Raw genomic sequence first — 16181 nt, 5'->3', positions numbered from 1 at the left:
GCCAGAATTTAAGAACACAGAAGATGCCCAGCATGTCTAGCTCGAGTTTTAGGCTGAGGTAGTACTAGACTGCCATCTGGAGACTATTTAACCAAGACGCATCTTGAATAACTTTTTATTATTTTTTACATGATTAGGGCTTCCTTGCTTGTCTCTTTATTTTTTAATTATGTTTGCTATGTGTTCTTCATATTTTGCTGATCATGCCCTTGGTGATCTTTATTTGGTTTTATTAAAAAGGAACAGGGAAATTAAGCAAATCTGAATATTACAAAATATTTGAAGTATTTTTTCCAAACATGTATATATAAATAACAGCTAATGTTCCTCCTGTGGTGACATTTCAGTGTACTGTCAATACGAGAGACCCATATTCACTAGAGAATGTCATTTCATTAACTACAACAATGGATCCTGGTGTAATTTATTTCAATTGTTGCATAATTTAGATTTATATTTTGAAATAAATATATAAGATAATATTTCACATATATTTTCTAAAGAATACAGTTATTTACAATCCTTTTCTGGTAATAATATTCAAGTTAAGTTAAAAAGAACTTAATTAAATTATTTATTTAGCACCATCAAATATGAAATGATTTCCAATATCAAAATGTTTATAGTTTATTGAAGATATAGTATGAATCAATGTATGCTTTGTAAGAGGCAAGTAGTTGTCTTTTCATTGTTTATGAGTATTTCTTGACTGACATTTTAAAATACAATCTAGTTAAAATGATCTACCTTTTCCTTTATGCATTTAGTGTCTTTAATAAATCTTTCACTATGCTGATGTATTAGAGATATGCTTTATTCTAAAGTTAAGAGTAAAAACTAGTTCCTCTTAAAATATTACAGAAAGAATGTTTTACAGAATCACCAGAAAGACTGAGAAAATTCATCGAAGTTCTAAGATGTTCCCAGCATTCTCCTGGTTCCATTTTACTTTCCTTTTACCTAATTTTTCAGGTGGCAATTCTCTTTAATCTTGATAGCTAAAATCTATCACTCAATCCAACATTATTTCTCCCCAGTTTTGGATGTACAGCAAGTAAGAGAGCTGATTGGGGTGGGGAGGACAGGTCACAACTTTCAATTCACCTGGATTGTCTCCTGATAGAAGTATTTTGCTTTTGAATTCTAAGAGCTCCAAAAAGCAGTGCCTAGAGTGACAAAAATGGTTATCAGAATTGTTGAGGGCAGGCAAAGTTTTTTTTTTTCCCCCCCTTGTTTCTTGGAACTCAGAGTACACTAGCTATGGCATAAAAAACAATATAGATTGATTATTTGTTAGAGAATACTTGGCAATCACTAAAATAGCATTCCAAATATTCAGGATGTTTTCTCTGGGCTGCTGCTGTAATGAGCTTTAATATATCATTATCATCTTTTATATATCCAGTGGTTCTGGAAACTGAGAGAACAGAAAAGTTATGGGATTTAATTGGTTATCTTCATATTTAATTGGAAAGTAATTTCCTTGGACAGAAGTAATACTGTATGAAAAGCAATAATGGTGAATAAAAGTATTCAGAAAATCCAAGAATGGTAGTGTTGATGATATACGCATCTTTGTAGATAAAGAAAATGTAAATCTGGGATAAGCCACTATTCCAAAAGAACAAATATGTGATCTTTTCATAATGAAAAGTGTCAAATGTAACCAACAGTTAACCAATGGGTTAGCTAGCTCTCCTGGAATGTGGTACCCTATCGGAGTATAGAATTGAAAGTTGCTGCTAGTTAAATGAGACATGAGCAGTACAGTGGTTTGACTCATCTAAGATAGCCATTTGTTGTCCTGGTATATTACTTCTTCTCTATCAGAGCCATATGTTATGTCAAAACTCTTTCTCAAAAATGATATATTTACTTGCTTAAAAGGACCATAATCTCTGCTACAGTTGTCTTCTGAGGACTTGAGGCTCTATTTGCCTTCTCTTCTGCTACAGAAATGTCAAGCAGCATTGATACTCTATGTAATAATCTTGCACTGAAAACTACATTAACTGGAAAGGCAACACTTCTAAGCATCATTAATATTTGACAGGTGAATTAGTTGTGTAGCAGGTTAAAATGCTTTACATAAATATCACATATGAGCATGAATACTGGAAGGTAAGGAAGGCTGGGGGCCAGATAACAAACTTGTTACCAGACTAGATCTCAGTGTTAAAAAAAACTTTTTCTTCTTGGGTTTTATTTAGTCCTTGTCCCTCAGTGGTATGTTGGAATTATGACTTAAGTTAGAAACCTATAGCTGGAAGATAGTATTATGGTACACAAACATAATTGAATATGTAAAGCATAGGGAATTTTTAAGGCAGTTTAAAGCATCCTGGATGATATGTAATGGTAGATACATGACACTATACATTTGTCAAAAACAGTAGAATCCTACAGCATAAAAAGTAAAGCTTAATACATAAGAAATAAAAATCATTTAAGAAATCTGGAGACCCCAGGAATGAAAACTGTGACAAAAAGACATCCATTGTACAGTGTTTGAGAAGTTGTCCACCATTATTACTGACAGCACTTTTCATAGTATATCAATTTCCTTTTTTTAACCCTTCCCCCCCCAGCCAAATAAATAGCTGATAGCAAATTTTATTTCACAAATTCCTCATTTTAATTATTAAAGAGCTGATTTATTTATTTATTTATTTATTTATTTATTTTTAAAGATTTTATTTATTTGTTAGAGAGAGAGATACAGAGCGCAAGCACAGGCAGACAGAGTGGCAGGCTAGAGGCAGAGGGAGAAGCAGGCTCCCTGCCGAGCAAGGAGTCCGATGTGGGACTCGATCCCAGAACGCTGGGATCATGACCTGAGCCGAAGGCAGCCGCTTAACCAACTGAGCCACCCAGGCGTCCCTAAAGAGCTGATTTAAAACATAAATGGATACACCTGCTAATCCTGAGATTATGATGATGGTGATGGTGATTATGAAATGATAAGAAAATTAAACCCAGGGGTGCCTGTGTGGCTCAGGCAGTTAAACATCTGTCTGCCTTGGTTCAGGTCATGATCTTGGGGGTCCTGGGATCAAGTCCTGAGTCAGGCTCCCTGCTTGGCAGGGATTCTGCTTCTCCCTCTCCCTGCACCCCTCCCCACCATTCATTCTCTCTCTTGCTCTTTCTCTCTAAGGTATGAGGGAAGGGAGAGAGGAAGGGGGGACGGAGGGAGGAAGGAAGGAAGGAAGGAAGGAAGGGAAGGGAAGGGAAGATGGAAAAAAAAGAAAAGAAGGGAAGGAGAGAGGGAGGAAAGAAAGAAAATTAAACCCAGATTTTTATTCTCTGTACATAAAGTTTCTTATAAGAATATAGTGATCTCCATATCATGGGGAAAAAAATCACTAAAATTCAAATCCCTATAACTTTATTTTCATATCTAGAGTTCTAGAGAATAATTTTATAGCATTTATCAATAATTGTAAAAAATGAATATGCCCAATCCAGTACTTTCAACTTTAGGATATAATTATATATAAACAAAGATCTAGTTTCAAGCATGTCTAGCAAAGTATTATAATAGGAGAATTTGCAATAATGTAAATGTCCAAAAACGAGGTTGAATAAGTTGTCCTTCACTCTTTTTTCTTTTTTTAAAGATTGTATTTATTTATTTGACAGAGAGAGATCACAGGTAGGCAGAGGCAGGCAGGGGCGGTGGGGGGTGGGTAGGGAAGCAAGTTCCCTGCTGAGCAGGGAGCCCAACTTGGGGCTCAATCCCAGGACCCTGAGATCATGATCTGAGGCTGAAGGCAGAGGCTCAACCCACTGTGCCACCCAGGCGCCCCTGTCTTTCACTCTTGATGGAATATATGAAGGAAGTGGTAGGAGATGAAGTGGTAGGAGATAAACTGACATGGAAAAATACTTAAAATATGAGTAAAACAAATAGGTTATGCAAGACTAAGCAAAAAAGATATTTCATTAGAATTTAATCCTGGTTGAAAAAAATTTATTAGTTAAAGCTGAAATTAACTACATCTCCAGGTATTTCATATCTAAAATGAGGAAATAAGGACAAAAAAATCTTTCTTCTGAAGGATTTTGTGAACGTGTTATTATATAATATCCAAAATTGCCCATACTAATATAACTTTGGTTTGTCAATAAATTTTTTAAAACAATAAACAAGATGTTGTAATTATTCTTTTCAAAAGATCTATTTTCATAAGTATTAACCTAAACTTTAACTAATAACCAGATATTCAATACATGAGATATCCACTTATCTTGTTGGCATTTAGACAACTAAAGTTAAATTGGAAAGAAAAGCAGAACACCATTATTAAAGAACAATAATAGTGGGATTTTTGTCACTGGTTGATTTCAAAATTAAACTTAATCTCCTTAAAAGCAAAAACTTTGGTTGGGCCTTCCTCCTTTCATAGTGAGTATTGATTTCAGTATAATGAAAAATGAACCAATTCTCTGCTGAAAATTAAAATTCAATATGAGAAAATTATTTATAAAAAGGCACCTTGATTTTTTTTTTCTCTCTACTAGGAGAGACTGGAGATTAAAAAAAAAAAATCTTATTTACTCCTAATTAAACAATATTTGCATAAAGTGCTCTTCTTTAAAGAGGTAAATATATATATATATATATATATTTAAATCAATACAATCTGAAAAACATTTCTGAGCATCTATTTTATGCCAGCCATGTACTGAGTCCTAAAATTACATATTGTGTGACGTGTCTGCAAGCAGTACACAACCTAGGGCAGCTACATAGTTAGATTTGTAAGATCTCCAACACATCCTGAATCGGGGGCTTACCTAGAAAAGTGACAATTAAAATATACACACATGCACACAGGCACACACAAACCGAAACCAAACTTTCAATGGCACAAGAGATGTTATCACAGGAGAGATAATAAACCAGTTAGTCAGATACAGTGTTATTCTCAAAAACATAATCTGATAGATGAGATGTTATCTCTGAGGTTCAACCTTCTGTGATCATTTCACACTTTCTCTGCTAAGTATCTATATATAACTTGTCTCTGAACTAAAGAGAATAGCAGAATAAGGCACCCAAGTCCAGAAGATCATTAAGCTGTGGAGAACTTCTATGTACCAAAAAGATGAAGAAGCTGTAGGAAGAAAATGTACACCAACATAAGCTGCAACACTCTTGCTGACCCAACTTCTGCCTGGCCATTCCCCTTCAGATGGTCTGCTGCCCAGTGTGAAGGATACCACATCAAGCTGCCTGGCCCCTACTGTGGTCATGATGAGTGCCCTGTCTGCCATGCTCTTTGGCTACTCTGCCTTTCATCTTATCAGATGCAGGAAAGGTCTAAAATGCTGGTGTGCTTTGTTTTGTTTTGTTTTGATTTCTTATGTCTGTGGTGTTTTCTTTTGTTTTATTTGCCTTTTGCAGAAGCTCAAACTTAACTTTTTTTTTTTTATAAAGATTTTATTATATTGACAGAGACACAGCAAGAGAGGGAAAACAAGCAGGGGAAGTAGGAGAGGGAGAAGCAGACTTCCCTCTGAGCAAGGAAGAAAAAGGCCTTTACCGGTCAAAGTCAAGGACAATTAAGGGCCAGTTTTTGTTAAAAGTCAAGTGTACTTGGATATATTCTCACCTCAGCCTTGCTTTCTGTTCAGGAGCTGGAGTGAAAGGACCATTCAGACACCCCACATTCTATCATACCAAGCAGAAAAGAGCTTAAGACCTATGATAAAGAAGGCCACTGAAGCCTGTCTAGTCAAGTATGGGCAAGTTCAAAGCTTGCTTTGAAGTTTTGGCTGTTAAGGCCCAGGAAATATTTATTTATTTTTTAAAATCTCCTGAAAATTTCCTAAGTGCATGCAACCTTGAGATAGAGAAAACCTATTTACTGGCAGGTGTCCCTGGATGCCATAATTGTGGGTTCCATTTCTTACAGTTGAGGTAGTTTAAGCAAGACAACTGATACATCTGCTAAGGTTAAGAATTTAAAGAGACTTCTTGAGCAGTGATTCTCAATCCAGATGACAGAATATCTTTGGGAGAAACTTTTCAAACTATTCTCAGATCTGAAGATTTTCATAGGCATTCCCTCACATTACTTCCTTCTATTCTATTAACATCTGGTGTCCATTTTCACAGTAGTCACAAAATGATATAACTTCCTTCTATTCTTCTATTAATGTCCAGGCGTCTGGTTATTATTCCTCCTTCATTATTTCTATTAAGGTTTGGATTAACTGTGTTTAACAGACTTTTCTGAAGGAAATATGGTGCCTGAATTTAGAAAAAATTGTTAGAACTCATTCTTTTAGTTTTTAAGGTTCTACCTCAAGTAGAGATGGAAGTATATTTATTGATTCAATCAACATATATTTAGCACTATTTCCCTAACACTGCTCTAAAGGTTTTAGATTATGAATTCCTTTAATATTATACTAATCTTAAGTATTATTTTCTAATTTTTCAGGTGAGGAAACAGGCTTAATAGGTTAAGAAATTCACACAACTGGGATGTGGTTGAGATGTATTTGAACTCAGACAATCTTAATCCCTGTGTCCATGCTCTTAAAGACAAAACTTTGTTTCCAGCGTCCTCAATGAACAAAGAAAAGTTTATCTTCAACAGGGGGACAAAATAACATTGTCTAGACTGTCAAAGAATGATATGGTAGCAACTAGCAACATATGGCTATCTAAATTTAAATTTTTATTAACTAAAATAATATAAAAATAAAAATTCCTTCCTCCATGATACTAGACACATTTCAACTGTTTGATATGCTACATGTCTCAAATGGTTACCATATGAGAAAGCACAAAAAATGTTTCTATCATCATAGGAAGTTTCTACTGAACAGTGCTGAATACCTCACAACTTAGTTTATCAGGATTTGTTGCAGAAAAATCCTACACATGAGCATTGTTTTTGTCCTGGAAGGAAATTAGCTAGACAAGGGATTTTCAAACGTTAACATGTATTTATATTACTGGAAATCATGTTTCAATTCAGATTCTAATTCACTAGGACTGGGGCAGGGCCTGAGAATCTGCATTTCTTATGGGGTGGGGGGGAGCTCCAATTGTTGTCAATGCACTTTGAGTTAAAAAATGAATTCCTTTATAGCCCATATAGGAATATATATTTTTTGGATTAAGGATCATTTTCCTCAGTGATCTCAGAGTGCAGGAGATCATTGCTTCTGGAGGTGAGAACTACTTTGTAGTAAAAAATTAAAAAGTATCTACAGTATCACCTCCAGTTGCCATAAATCCAGAAAAAAAATTCAGTCATATCTAGGACCAGGACAATATGCCTCGGTAACAGGCAGAGAGGAAGTACTCCACCTTTGCACATGGAGACCATGTATTGGTAGGAGTCATAGTTTTTGCTATAGTAGCTCAAGTTTCCTTAGTTTCTTCTCTTCTCTGGGTTTACGAACTAACAAACATAAACAAGGTTGTTACAAAGAGAAAAAAAACAGCAGGATAGGATTTTGTTTTTCTACTTTTCGAGAAATTTAACCAGAGCCCAGTGAATTTATTGGATAAATGGTGAGTTTTAAGTGGAGTTTGTAGAGGTGACATGCTATGCACTCTTATTTGGGGTCAACACCAAGTTATTACTCTGCTCATTATCTCCTTGCAGAATATCATTTACTCATAGGCCTCAAGAGGAGAGACTGCTCCTCGGGAGTTGGAATCAGATATTCTTATGTCTCCTGGCCAAAAGTTGGCTAATATTAGTCATTATCTCCAAAAACTTTTAGCTAGGATTAGCCAAGTTTTAGCGTGCGTGTATGTGTGCATGCGTGCACATGTGCATACATATGTGGGTATAGTTGTATGTAACATATAAATAAGTTGTATGTAACAAATGTCATAAATTTATATAAATACTAGTATTTATATAAAAAGTTGATAAAACTGTATTTGAAGAAAATATTAAAGTATTTTTTTATAAAATTATTTTCTGAGAACTATTCAGTTGCAAATGTGTACACTGTTATCAACATAGGTAGCAAATAATTATGATAGTTTAAATTTAAGTTTTAGGTTTGAAAAAAATGTTTAAAAACTATCCCTGAAATCTTCTCATTTTCTTGTTCACACAGTAAAAATAAGTAGTAATTTGTATATCTGAAAGGCCTATAATAGTGTTAAGGTTCTTATTTATGATTATCAGAAGCAAATAAATATTATATTTCAATTATATATCCTCCCCTTAGAGGAAATTTGGATCTTGCAGGTAGAAATAATTGGAGTTAGAGGTGACATTTTTAGAAAAATCAGTTATCTAGTAATTCCTGGAATCAATATCTACTGTTTAAGGCTTATTATATGCTTCTCAGGATGACCCTTTATACTAGTGGCATCAATGACAAATATTTTCTCTTATAGTTCTGTTGGCCAGTTGTTCAGCTAAGATTGGCTGAAAGCAGCTAGACTTCATTCTAGGCCAAAGACCGGGTTCATGTTAGCTTTATGTCTTGTCACAGTCTAGGACTAGTAGCTAGCTTGGCATTTTTTTTCCCCATAGTGGAAGACAGGAGTGCAAGAGGTCAAACCAACCCACACAAGCACATCTAAAAGATTTTTTCACACAGTATTGTAAAATGTAATTTCAAGGATAAACACAGAGTCATTTCAGTATAAGAAACTATTCTCCATGGAAGGTAGAAGATAAGGTGACTATTTGCCAAGTATTTTTACATTCTACTACACTTACTAATTGTTACACCTTATAAAGGCTGAAGGCTCACCCTCACTTCTGCTGAAGTTTAGGCAATGAATGTCAAGAACAGCAAAGGAACTGGTATACTTAGCCTAAATGTAAGCTAGCAACTTAGCCTGCCACAGTTTCATAGAAGCTTGCAGAATACCTAAGAATCCTGGTCACAAGAAAGGGGCATTATTACTCACAATGCAGCAAGCTGAATGAGCTTCATTTTTCTTGAATGTTCCACTGCCCCCCCAAAATTAAAGTCACCCCAGGGAGATGAGAAGCAAAGCCCATGGGGATGCTCACACACAACAGGTTTATGTCATAGCTAATGAATCTTAGGAAACCCCCTAATCATTTAAGAAAACTACTAGCCAACCTGGTTAACTTTTACAAAGAGGAGACATTATAAGCCTAGTCAAAAAACAGAGCTGCCTTCTGTGCCCAAGTGCTGCATTATGTCTTCCAAGAAAGTTTACTATATCAATATACTTGAAAAGATATTCTAGAACAAAAATTAACATAAGACGTGTAGCAACATGTTGGATTGTCTCCCACCAATGAGGAAACTGAAAGGACTCTTACATTCATGGCTTACAAATGTAGTATCCTTACATGTCTTTAAAAATGAGGTGCCAATTTTTATCAGAGCAGTAATATATAACATTGACTTTACTTATTGAATTACCTAATGACAGGCATGACTCTAAGCATTTTTCATTAAATGAGTGCTCACTATAACCCTACAAGGTAAATATATTATTGTAATAATTTAATCAGTAACAAAATCAGCTCACCGAAGAATTAAGTAAATTCACCAGAGATGCACATCTTGAAAATAATGGATTTGAATATGAACCTAGGTTATATAGCTTCAGGGTCAGGGTCATTATGTTTCAAAGATGAGCTTGCTTACATTTTTTTCCAGAGCATTTTTTTTTTTTTTGAGCATTCATACAATAAGCAGTGACTCCCTTTAAATCATGGGTGATTGATGTTTCTGGGCGATGGCTCTCCAGTGTCAACACAAAATACCTTCCATGTTCAGGAAGGCCCTTTGTAAAAGTTCAAACTTGCATTTCTAGAATTTCGGCTGAAATACAAAATATGCTATTCAGAGAAATGTGTTACATTTACAGGGGTAAGGGCAAACAGAGAAATTCTACCAACATCACAGAATAGAGCAGATAGGATCGGGGGAGGGGAGGAACTTAATAATTCCTTCTCTGTCAAAATGTCAGTAGGAATGATCATCTTCCCATGACATAACTTTTATAAAACAACTGTCACAGACCATGTTAAAGAATCCTCCATGGAATGGAAATTATGTTCCTCTAGTATTTTTCTTCTTCTCAATATTCCAACACTCAATCATACCATAAAATAAGCTTTTAAATCAAAGAGAAATAACTAAGAGCTACTTTAAATGACTTACAAACAGCAAATATCAAAGGATTTATTTTGACTTGGAAACCATACTTAATTCCTCACATATTCTTTCCTCTATCACATTTAAATTTAAGAAAAAAAGGTGTGTTTTTTTTTTTATGTTCTACATTTGGTGTCAAAGATTGTCAATGAATGGCTAATAACATTTGACTTTATTCTTTCATGTACACATTTTCCTGCTATAACTGACCAAAAAAATCTAATTTATTCACTCAAATACGTATAATGAGGCACACAAGTATTTAGTACTAGATTTATAAAAGACTTCTAAAAAGAACAAATAGGAGGTAAGCAGTATGAGAGAAATATACAGCTCACCTCTCAAATATACAGAAAATAATCTGTGGACCCATGGAAAAATAGTAAAAGTCATTGGGCCATCTGAAAAGAAAAATCTATTGCTTATAAAGAGAGGAAGATGGAATGGAATATATGCTGTTTGCTCCAGCTCAGGTCCTTTGAGGCCACACCTGGTCAAGGAAATTCATAATATAAAATTCTTTCCTGAAGCTTGTTCCAAAATAACATGCCCCATCATTTATTAGTTATGTTCTTCATGTATTTTATTATACATAATATATATTATTTACATATTTCTGCATTTATTAAATATTTCTATAGTTATTAAATATTTCTATATATATATTTATTTTATATATATTCTTTTGCCAAATTAATTTTTTAAGCACTAAGTTTACAAATTTCTGGCTTCTGATCAAGAATTCCAATAATATGTCTTTTCTGTATCAAAGGATTTCTCAAAGAAATCATCTCCTTTCCCTCTCTACTAAGCTTTATTTTGAGATTGAAACATTATAACATACATAAATCTTTAAAATAACATATATAAATCTATAAAAAAATTAAAATCAAATCAAACAAAACAAAATAAAATAACATACATAGATTTACTGAATGATAATTCCTAGTTCTTCTATTGCTTTGGTTTATCATATACATGAGTAACAGTTGATCACTCTAGATATCACTCAAAGATTAGTCAATTTTGAAATTATATATTTAATATGCAACACATATTTATGAGTGTCTATTACATGTTAAGTGATGTGTTTAGGCATGCAAGAAATAAAAGCTAAAGTTAACCAAGGTACTCAAAATTGTAAATTTTGAATGGGCTTTCTTAATTAAGAAAAATTACCAAAATGGTAGATTGAGTGTAATCACCTCAATAATCATTATGTCAGAGCTTATTAGAAACAGTCAGATTTATGTAATTTCATCAAGACTAGGAAAGTTACTATTTTCAGGATCCAAGGGAAAGAAGTATTTCAAGAAGGAAGAACACTGTTTTTATTTAACCATTTTTAGACATTTTTTTTTTCTTTAAAGGAAGACTTTGTGAGTAATTGTATGTGACAATTTAGCAATTGGTATGCTATTTTTAATTATTTTAGCAGGCTGTTATTGGGAAGAAAATATTTGCTATATTTACAATAACAAATAATTGCATATTTCCAAACAAATGAGGGAATTACTTGTTATTTTTTACTTGCCATGTGCATAATTTTGGCACTGCACATTCACATATGTTGAAGGCCCTATTTTCTTCTCATATTATCAGATAATTTTTCTGAGGCCAAAAGTTTAAAAAGATATAAAAATAATTACAAAATTAAAATATGAACCACATTATTGTCTTTACTACTTAGAATTATTCTTGTATATGCTATTGTGCCCTAGCACATCAGTCATAAAAATAGCCTTGTGCATAGAAAATGCATGTTTTAATAATAAATATTAACCAATCCATATATTAACTATAAAAGGGGTAAACCTTTAAGAAGTTGCAAAACTGGACAGAGACATACAAAAGAATGAAACTGGACCACTTTCTTATACCATACACAAAAATAAATTCAAAATGGAGGAAAAACTTAATGTGAGACAGGAAATCATCAAAATCCTACAGAAGAACACAGGAAGCAACCTCTTTGACATTGGCCTATATGAACTCTCTTAAATGGCAGTTTGCTGCTGGTTTTATACCCCTTCTTTACATTCTTATAAACTTACACCATTTATAATATTTCCATATTCTCATTTGTGATCTTTGGAGAGAATTTTTTTGCCGTTAGAAATAGAAAGATACACTATGGAGTAATTTTTACTTTTTAAGTGGAAGACTTCCTTCTATAAAGGAAAATAAAAGCCATAATTATGGAAATAAAGAAATAAAGTAGTTCACAGTCTAATATTTATATTTTCATTCAAAATATTAATAAATATTAATGTCTACCCACTCAATATTCCTGGTTATTATTAAGATTTTTAATTATTCATATCTCATCTGCTTCTTTGGATCCTGTATGTATGTCAAGAATGCTACAACTCCCGGCACAACTTAGTGGTTAAACAATGCATCTATGTAAAAAAGAGAGAGTATCTGGAAAAAATCCATCTGGTTAGGCAGTCTATTTTATGAAAATTTCTAAACAACAATAGCCTTAAATTACTGAATACTTTAGCACATCAGACATGCTTAGTGTTTTGCATTCATTATCTCACTTTAATTTTTCTAGTAGAACTGAAATTATGAAATCTTATTCTCATTTAAAGATGGAGAACCTTAGTCTCAGACTAAAAACATGTTCCAGGCTATATAGCACATAAAGGTCAAAGTGAAAATGGGAACACAAAATAACAGTTCCTGCAATTCTTGCCACAACAAAATATCCCACATTATATTAAGATGCATTAAATTCAAATAATATTCAAATAAATTTATAATTAGTTTTCTGTAAACTTGTACATTAATGTCCTTTAAGCTGACAAAAACAGAATTCTAAAATGGTATGTGATAAATATATTTTTAAATAAGTTAGCAAAGTATAAGTTATATTTAAGAATTTTTTCATTTTCTAACAGAAAGAACAACTTTACACTTAATTATGTCAGTTTTTCTAGCATCTCTTCACTTTCAAACACATAAACAACATAAATATAAAGCAATCAAAATATTTTATTTGAAAATGAGCCAAATATAAAGATGTCAAACATGAAAAAAAATGCATATGTCCATTAGAGTAGAAAAGATGTGGTGTGATTAAAATACAGTCACAAAAACAATAGGAATGTATTTGCACACTTACATAGTAAAGCCATCATTTCTTGTTCATTAAAAAAAATAAAGGTGACAAACTTTGAAAAGCTATAATTAAAAATTTTTACTCTTCCTCATGCCTAACACATTCTTAGTAAAGTTATTGTTCCTGAAATTGCACATATATGGGCAGAAAAATAAAGTAATCTGGCAGTGTATAACTTGATGCAGAACAGTCATGTAGGTATTTCTGATTGCATAACTCCTGAGGTGTTGCTTTAGAGAATGAACTTTTCTGCAAGTGATATGTCATGTGGTAAAAAGAAAGTTTCCCCTGAAAAATGCTCATCTTTTTCTGCATTCATTATATCCTGAGACTGTTGAATTTCTCAGGGCTTATTTTTTCCTATTTCCACTCCAACTATGCTCTTTTTTGTAATGCAGCCACATTAGCAGACACAGCTTTACACTCTTCATGCTGACAGAGATGCTGAAAATATTGTTGCTAAGCAACTGGATGCTGCACATTGGAACTCCATTTTTTTCTGATGAAAGTGACAGGAGAAAGATAGCGACATCAATAGCTTTCTGATTTTTTTTAGCTTAACAGCTGCAGTGAAAAGAGAAAATGATAGGCACAATGAAAGAAGAAGTCAGAGAAGGCTGAAAAAGAGGAGGTCTAGACATAAAGAAAAGAACTATGGAAGAAATCCTAAGAGGAGATTTGATTCATAGAAATGGATGGAAAAAGTATTAGAAACTAATCCAGAAAATAAGAACTGTGTATATAGAAACTGTTTTTGTAAACTAGATGCTCTGCTAAGGAAGAAAACCAAAACTTAAATACAAAGTGTTGATCCTGAAATTGAATGAGTTAGTGCATTGAAACTTCCCTAATCCTTCCAGATTCCATCTCTCTTCTCTTATATTAAGCTTCCAGGTATGACTTTTATTTCAGAATCTGAAATCATGTCTGAAGTGAACATTTCTGGTCTTTGAAATTTGCCAGATAGTAAAAAATGAGACTCTGAAGGAATAATAAAAAGGTAACAGGGATAGATAGCTGTGAGTCTCTCCAAGCAATTGAAATCTACACTCTTATTCAGCCTAATGAAGAGAGACCATCTAAGTAATAATGGCTTAGAAAGAAAGAAAAGAAAATCCTCTGAATGGGTTTGAATGCAATTAGAAACCCACTAAACTGCAGAAAATGCAGCAGTGATAGTGATGATAGATAGATGACTTATTTCATTTCAACTTGGGTAATTATAAAATCAAGCCAATGTTGTAAAATTGGCATAAATACCACTAACTGTAAGATCGTAAGACAATAAAAAGCTACAAATTTATCCACTTGAGATATTTCAGATATGCATTTGATTCCAGGTTTAAAACTTTCTACACATCATTCGACTTCTCTGAACTTTAGTTTTTGCCTCTTTAAAATGGCAATGACACCTAATTTTTAGGGTTTGAGGTTATAAATGAAATTTTATGCTGAACACCTACCATATGTCCTGATTTCTTTCACCAAAAAGTGCAATATATTTAAAAATGCTTATAGTATAAAATAAAATATTGACTATGACATGTGTCAATTTTCATTAATCTAGACTATCAGTATTGTTGGGACACTCTCCCACTGCTGGTCCCACTCGACCAACCACCAGTGTTGGTCGAACTGAGCAGCTAAGAAACACTACTCATTGGAAATCTAAAGCAGTAATTTTTAAATTTATTTTTTTAAAGAGAGAGAGAGAGCGTGCATGTGCAAGCCCCATGGGGGTGAAGGGGCAGAGGGAGAGGGAGAGAGAATCTTAAGTGGGCTCCATGCTGATACAGAACACTCAGAATTCTGAGCATGAAGCCCAGCCTGGGGCTCACTCAATTTCATGACCTTGAGCCAAAATCAAGAGTCAGATGTAAAGCAATAATGATTAATGAAAAATTACTTTCTATTCTTCATTTGGCCAAAAAAAAAAAAAATGGAGGCAGAACTAAAATTTTCATTGATGAAATAATGGTAGTCTTAACTCTTAATTTTTAAATGTCTGGATTATGAAGGTAATTTGGGAACTTTATCCATTCTGGGCAATCCACCCCTGTCTTAAAATGGTGATTGGCATATTTCTTTGACAAGGTGAAGGAAAATTAGAAACCTACAGAAGAGAAATGGCAAACTATTGATTGCATTCTGGTTATCTTCATTCCAGTTAGTTCTTGGCTTGGGTTGCTATTGATTGCTCTTGGTCTTGGTATGGTAGGTTCCTAGGACATGACTCTGAAGAGAAAATACATAGAACCAGGCAATCTGATTCTGAAAGCCAGATCCTTTAACTGGAGGATTGAATAAATAAGAAAATCACCAACCACTTCAAGCTAAAGATTAGAAATATACCATGAACAGGAAAAAAAAAATAGAAAAAGAGGTGTTGGCATGTGGGCAAAATAAAAATAGCATCCTGAGAAGTATTTAACATATTTTTCAAAATTCTGTATAATGACATAATTCATTTTTCTAATAACCTAGAGATACAAACTTCTTTTTATATTTACTATTAGTAAAGATATCTAGGTAGTACAGACTGTCTTCTGCAAAACCTTATTGTTCTGCTTTCTAAATCTGTTTTGTTTTAGCTTGTGTTACTCTGCTTTGGTGGTCTATGAGGTATCCTTCCCTCCCGCCCCCGCAAGATTCAAGAGCAATTTTTTTCATCTATCAAGTTAGACACCTTTAATTTTGCTAAACAAAATCACTGTTCTCAATTTATTTAATCCTCATCCAACTCTCAGAAACAGTATTATTACTGTCAATTGATAGATAAGTAGCTGAGAAAGTTCCTCCAAAGCCACAATTAGAAGGGAAAAAAACCCAACTCATATAACCTGCCCCTCCCCCATAAAAACATGTTTTTAGTTATGCTAAATAGCAAGTTAAGGGGTTGCCATAACTAGCATTTTGTGAATTT

The sequence above is a fragment of the Mustela erminea genome, chromosome 5 (genome assembly GCF_009829155.1).
Source record: "Mustela erminea isolate mMusErm1 chromosome 5, mMusErm1.Pri, whole genome shotgun sequence".
In the NCBI taxonomy this organism is placed as follows: domain Eukaryota; kingdom Metazoa; phylum Chordata; class Mammalia; order Carnivora; family Mustelidae; genus Mustela; species Mustela erminea.
This window is presented reverse-complemented; position numbering follows the sequence as displayed.